Source organism: Nelumbo nucifera, chromosome 8, assembly GCF_055504915.1.
Source record: "Nelumbo nucifera cultivar China Antique chromosome 8, China Antique-T2T, whole genome shotgun sequence".
NCBI lineage: Eukaryota > Viridiplantae > Streptophyta > Magnoliopsida > Proteales > Nelumbonaceae > Nelumbo > Nelumbo nucifera.
Genome location: NC_142656.1, coordinates 14,420,322 through 14,427,295, shown reverse-complemented (window position 1 = coordinate 14,427,295; position 6,974 = coordinate 14,420,322). Strand labels below are relative to the sequence as shown.

The 6,974-nt window shown below is 38.2% G+C and overlaps 1 long non-coding RNA gene across 1 annotated transcript; it reads right to left on the bottom strand.

Annotated features, from left to right (window-relative positions):
- Positions 1–527: 527 nt before the first annotated feature.
- Positions 528–1,269, bottom strand: LOC148789647 (uncharacterized). The gene is made up of 2 exons (XR_016079376.1): positions 1,184–1,269; positions 528–900 (listed from the first exon to the last, which is right to left on the bottom strand). It is a non-coding gene; the product is annotated as an uncharacterized LOC148789647 (long non-coding RNA).
- Positions 1,270–6,974: the final 5,705 nt, after the last annotated feature.

The window sequence follows — 6,974 nt, the reverse complement described above, 5'->3', positions numbered from 1 at the left end:
TTCAATAGGAATTGCAATTCCTCGGTATAGTCTATTTTCATAGTTTATTTGGTTCAGACAAGAATTAATATGAATATGGGAATCACTTTGAGTGGATTTCATTCACAAGAAAGGGGAAGGGGATGGCCATTCCATTAAGAACGGGAATAGGATTTTAATTCCATCCAATCAAATTGTGGTTTTTAAAACCAGACCAAATGATTGGATTGGAAAACTTGGGAATCAGTCAGGTAATCGTTTTCGTTTCACCCTAAAACTGTTTTTTGGCAAACAACCATTGATTTGGTCAGAAACCCGCTTACTTGGGCAATTGACCTGTCGACACAAATATTGTTTTTTGGCTGTTTTTTTATTATTTATTATTTTTTAAAGTCAAAACAGGCTGTTTGTTTGAATCAGACAATTGGACCATATGACCCAAGAACTGGTTCCCAGAACAATTCGAACGATTGGACAATTCAACCGAGGAATTGGTCCTTAGAACAGTTCCATATCTGATCTGATTTTAAAAACCTTGAAACAAACAATTAGAATCACAATAACCCATTCCAATTCCAATTCCATATCACTATTCTCACAAACCAAATGATAAGACAATAGAAGCAGTAATACACAAGCCTCAGCTCTTATTATTAATGTATTAGGATATATGTTATTGTAAGAAGGATGAACATGCAGTTTATAGAGGACATGGATCGTCGTATGTGCATGCGCATTGCTTCTCACCGAGAGGTGTGGTGACACATTTCACACTCTTGAAGTGTTTTTTGTCGGGATGATGCTGTAGACATTGTCCTTTTGGTCCTTTATGACAATTATCGCAGCCGGGAAAGTAATATATGCATCCTTGTTGTGTTTTTTCTTTCACAGGCCATCCTTTCACTGGTTCAATGCAATTAACTGCAACATTGAGAGATGTAGATAAATGATGAAGGGCTAAGGCCAAGTTAGATTTAAATTAAATAATGTTTTTTTTCTGTTAAAATAATTTTTTTTAAAAAGATTAAAATATCGATACAATAAATAAAAAATAAAAAAATATCGGCCATATTGATACGTACCAATACCTATATTAAGTATTGGTATGTCTAGATATTTTAATCCTTGCAAAGGAAATTGGATGAAACTATATTGAATCACAGAAGAAATGCAGAAGAGAAACACAGATGCTAGCAGAACGAACCTGAAGAGACAAAGACGAGCACCATGAGGAAGCAGAATAAGGTTAAGCACTTTACCATTTTCACAACTCAGATTGCTCGAGTCCCCTCTATGAATGAAAACATATTTTTTCTACTGTTGAAGTATTTATAGGTTAAAGGGCTGTTTGTGTAGATGTCGTGTATGAAATCAAGACTAAATTTTGTAATTAATATTTAAGATTCCATCAGATTTCATCGGTCTTTTTACTAAGACAATAGTTTGTGCATTAAAGACGAGTCCGGATCTCCTGCTCACATTTATCGCAGTTACACATGGAGAACATCTCATCCTCTGTATAGTATTATACAGGGGGAGATGTTCCCAATTCACGGGGTGTAGTGTGTTGTGGGTAAACATGAACAAGATTCTCGTAGGCAGGAAATCCGAACTCATTAAAGACAACCCTCTACTTTGCAACTGCTTTAGTTATTGATGGGTCTCTAAAACCAAAGTACAAAATGACATTTTTGATCTTAATGTCTATTTGATCAAAATAATTAAAATTAAAGGAATAACGGAATGTTGATTTGTAATTATAAAAACAAGAAATAAACAATAAAAATACATTCTGTTATTGTATTTTACTTTTATTTTTATTTCTTCTATTTTCCTTTATTTTTGCTTTAATTTTTTGTTTGTTTCTATTATTTTTGAAATAAAATAATGTCGAGAGAGGGTTTTGTTTCTGAAAGGGTGATGTGACATTTTTTAACAGATATTTTCAGAATAGAAAAACATTTCCAAACTGATGTACAAATGGATCCTAATTAGACCTATTCATGGGCCGGGTTGGCTTGAACATGCAAATGAGCCTGCGGGCTTGACCTCGGGTCAAAAAGCCCGACCCGCAATAAATTTGAGTTAGACTCAGGATTTGCCAAAATAGCCCGGCCTGACCTATAGACTAAACCCAAAAACCCTAATATCCTAAGTAACCCTTTTCATTCATCTCTTTCCATTTTTCCAGTTAGCCGAACTGCCTAGTGCCGAACCTCTCTTCTCTTCACATCCTCCTCACACTCTCAAGCAGCCGTAGAACCGATGAACATTCATCAGCGCAACAACTCTGGTAGACCGACGGTGAGTCTTCTCTCTCTCTCTCTCTCTCTCAGATGCGAACTGACTCCACTTTTCACTGTCAAAATCGCATCTCACCGCGGACTCAACATCAACGGCGTCGGTGAATCCTCTCTCTCTCTCACAGATGCAAACTGACTCCACTTTTCACCGTCAAAATCACATCTCACCGCGAACTCAGCACCGATGGTGACGGTGAGTCCTCTCTCTCTCTCTCTCTATCTCAGACGTGAACTCAGTACCAGCAAACACAGTCACCGGCGGTGAGTTCTTTCTTTTGTTAGGTCAGGCTTCGGGCTTGGGCCTGGGCTTCGAGATTTTTATTAGGACTGGGCTCGGGCCCATATTATAGGCCTGTTGGTTGGACTAGGCTCGGGCTCGGGCCTAACAAAATCATGTTTATGAAGAATAAAAGCCCGGCCCAGCCCGACCATGAACAAGTCTAATTCTAATAGAACGTCCAAGTAATTTGTTGTATTGCAAAGTAGGGGGTGTCTTAAAGTCATAGTATTTATGTGAAGCTATAGAGGGGTTCCTTAGGAAACAAGGAAAAAGGAACAAACATATACGTATTTAATGAAGGAGAATTTGGTTCTCCAATCATCCAATGACAATTCACCATTTGGCACTTCTAAGCCGCGTTGGACACACTTTGGATACACCTGGGAGGAGTCCCTTGCATCTCAAGCGACTTGGAGAGGCGTCAGCTCAAACACACTTTGTGCGTTAAAAATCATCTACAACACCTATTAAAATAAGTGATTTTCTTATAAGTTGAAGGGACTATATGGCCCCATTCATTCTTCATGAAGCTATTTACCTGGGTAAGAGGGTAAGTGGAATTACCCATGTTCTTTTATTTTCCAAATAAATAAGATATCTGTTTTAGCCATAAAAAAAATATTATTTAAAGGGATAATTTTATCCAGAATGTTGGCAACTTTTCTCAGGTGAAAAAATTGTTTATCGACTTGGGAGAGGGAAAATAAATTTTCTGCGAACTCCACATAAATCTGTAAAAAAAACATGATATCTTAGTCAATGGGATGACCAACTTTCCTCCTCTCAAAATCCAAAAATCGAATAGGCCCTAAGAGCTAGGACAGTGGGGTAGACTGAAATGGACTTGGTGAGAAACAATTAGAAATGATAATGTCTACAATTTAACAATGGATATGGAACAAAAGAGAATAAAATAGTGAAAAAAGATTTATATACCTGACCGCACATTAGATCCTATGCAGTTTGCCCTATTAGGAAAGCGTGGGCATTTGCTCTCAAAGCTGCAGTAGTTGTTGCAACCCCTGATTTAAAGCATGTGCTATTTCGGTTAAGGATGTAGGTGAGTTTCTTTGTATTTGGCTGCTTGAAGTGGTAGTAATCAAAGACTTTTTGTTTTAACTTCTTTGGTGGATGCAAGGCTTGGAGTTGGGTTGGGAGCCTTCTGTAGTTCCCATTTGGATCAGTTTTCTAGGGTTGTTGGTCAATCTTTACAATGATCAATCTATCTGTTCCATTGTTTAGGTCATAGGAAGAGTTCTAAAAGTTGATATTGCAACTCTTTGATTTACTCGCACAACACCTAATAGGGTTTGCATGAAAGTTAATTTGTTGAAGGAAAACCCTGGTAGGGTTTGGATTGGTGTTGGCAATGAAGGATTTTGGTAGAAGATTGTGTATGAGGATCTTCCCAAATATTGTGTTTTTGCTATAAATATGACCATGATCAGGAGAAATCCCGTGAGAGGATCAAGAAGGAAAGAAAGAAGATAGAGGGTGAGAAAATGGCTTTGGCCACCAAAGCTAAGAAGCATATTGAACCAAAGAAGATGGAGGTCAGTTAACTGATGGTAACGCAGATCTTTCAGCATATTGGTCGTTTAGTCCAGACGGTTCTAGCTCTAGTTAGGGGTGGAACTTAGGTGAGCCTAGCCTGACCTGACCCAAAATTTTATGGGCCAGGCTTGATTTTTCGATCCTTGGGATGGATTTGGGCTTTTCAACTTTTCGAGCTAGGCCTAGGCCTAGCCCTTAGGTTGTCTGAATTCAATTCGAACTTGGCCCGACTATACATATTTATACATACATATATAAATATGTATTTCTATACACACATACATATATGCATACATGTGCAATTTTAGAGTGGGTTTAGTGAACTATCCGAGCTCGGCCCTAGCTTGAGCCAACTCGAATTCATCAAATTACAATGTAGGTTGGGCCTGAGTTAGGAAGATTAGGCTTGACCTCAAGCTTGAACCTTAGACCCAAATCTTAGGTTGGGCCTGGATTGACCATAAACCCTGCCTAGCCGGCCTGACTTACACCCATAGCTCTAGTTTAGATAGATATAGGCCAAGTGGTTCTTGTTAGTAATACCTGTTTGGATCCAAATGATGTTAGAGTTGTAAAAGATGGAGGTTCACATCCTAATCCACCAGTTCAACCTGTTAAGAGTGAACATCTTATTACTGTTTTACTTGACTTGGTTATTTAGACCTTGATGAAAAACCAAGAGCCAAGTTTTACTGCTAAATCCTGGTTCCTAGTATCATCTTACTATATTTGGGGACATCTCAGGTGTAGTCTATGAGCAACTGTGCAGATTAAGACACACCTGTGCTAATCTTGGAACAATGTCAGATGGAACCAAAGGTTGGCACAAAAGGTATTCAACAAAAATCCAGTAGGGACACAAAGATGGTATAGGAAGATGAAGTAGAGGAAGGTAATCAAAAGCCTTTTGACACAAAATCGCATGAGATGAGGGAAAGGGAACAAGCAAATGAAGAAGAGTGCAACGATGAAAGACTGTTTTTTCTTTAACAAGGGTAAATCAACAGACTTGTGATCAAGAGATTGGAATCCATGAAAATTGTGCTTCCTTTTTGGTAGATATCGTCATTATAGAACTCAGGGTGTTCTTGAAGATACATGTGCAATGGCATCTATTTATACGATCATTGTTGCAAGAAAGGTGAAAAAGTGCTTCTTTTAAATGGGGAAGCATAGATATTTTAAAAATTACGTGACCGGCAGCCAAGATGAATCAGAAAGCAACGAGTGTCAAGTTAAAAATAAACACCTGTTTAGGTGCTTATTAAAATTGGGCTTATTTTCTTGAATAATCACTTGGGTTGCATTTGCTTGAAGTGTAAATTCATTTTTACACGGACGAAAAAGGTGGTGCTGGTTCGGTGGTCGATGGAAAATGAAATCGAATGGATTTGAATTTTACAGTGATGACGTTTGGTTGTCGTGGTGTAAAAGTGAAGCTTCCCACTCTGTTTCTGCTCTGAAACTCTTCTTTCCGTCGAATCTAGTTTTTGCTCTCTGGAACTCTCCCCGTTCTGAAATTCTCCTAGCTTCTATTTCTGCTCTGAAATGTTCTCTTCCTCCGACCTCTGGTAGAGATCCAAAGAGGACTATAGTTGCTGCATCCAAACGTCCTCTTCACCCACACCACGACTACAGTTGCTGTCTCTGTAATGAAGATGCAACGAAACTCCTGGACTCGAGTTCCAACACCGGAGAGGTCAAGAAAACTTGAATGGGAACCCAGTTGCCTTGTGCCATGAACAAGAACATTGATCTTCTGTGCTCTGAGATGGTGGAGACGCCGGTCGAACCCAGTTGATCATTGCAGCACTGAGAAGAGGTGTGAGCTCTGGTTCGTTGTCGTTTGGTACCAACCTGGGTGAAGAAACAAATGGAAACTTCTTTCGATGGTGAAGAATCTTGCGGCATGGAGGCTGAGTAGAGAAGGTAATGTTTTGTTCAAATATGATGGTGCCGCGCTACTTGTCTTGCAAATCTTTGCGGTTTAATACAGTCCACAGATTTGCAACACCGAAGGTGGAGTCTTCATTGTTGGAAACATAGATTTTCTGCTCTACTGTGGAACCCCGACACAAGTGAAATATCCAAAAGAAATAGTAACTGATTGGAGAAGAGGGATTACTGCTACTGCCAGAAGTTGTAGTGGCAGGTAGGAACAGACGAGAATGAAACCAGCGAGGAAGAAGAATAAGTTAGAGAGAGAGAGAAAGAGAGTGTGTGTATCCACAGAGTTTTGAGAAGATGAGTTTTACAAAGATTTTATCGATGCTAACTTTCTACCGATTTTCGATTTTTCGATGTAAAATTTACCTAAGTAGAGTTTTACACTCATCAACAATTTAAAATAACATTTCATCCAAACGTTAACAAAACTGACTGGAGTATAAAATTTACCCTGATTCACATTTACATCTCAAACAAGCACAGTCTTATTAAAATTTATTTACCGAAAGCAAATAAATGCTTATTAGTATGGATCCCAACTTTACATAATTGCTTATTCAAATTAGTGCTTAAAAATAAAAAATAAGCACTCCCACACATGGGCCCGTCAAACAATAAAGCGTCTTTCAACTAGGAACTAGATGGGAAAATATTTTTCTCTTCTTTTCATATTTTAGTTTTCTGTGTTGATTCAATGAAATTCAAACCTTTAGCTTAGAGAGTGAGCATTAAATTTGCTTTATTTATTGATTACAGAAAATTGCTTTATTTATCACTCTATCACCATGAAATTACTATTTCTAATGAGTAATGTAGAAAGAGCTAGACTTCAATATATAGAAGCAGTACTACACAAAACCTCAGCTCTAACTATTAACATATGACCGAATGAGGATTTATACTTTCTTCTG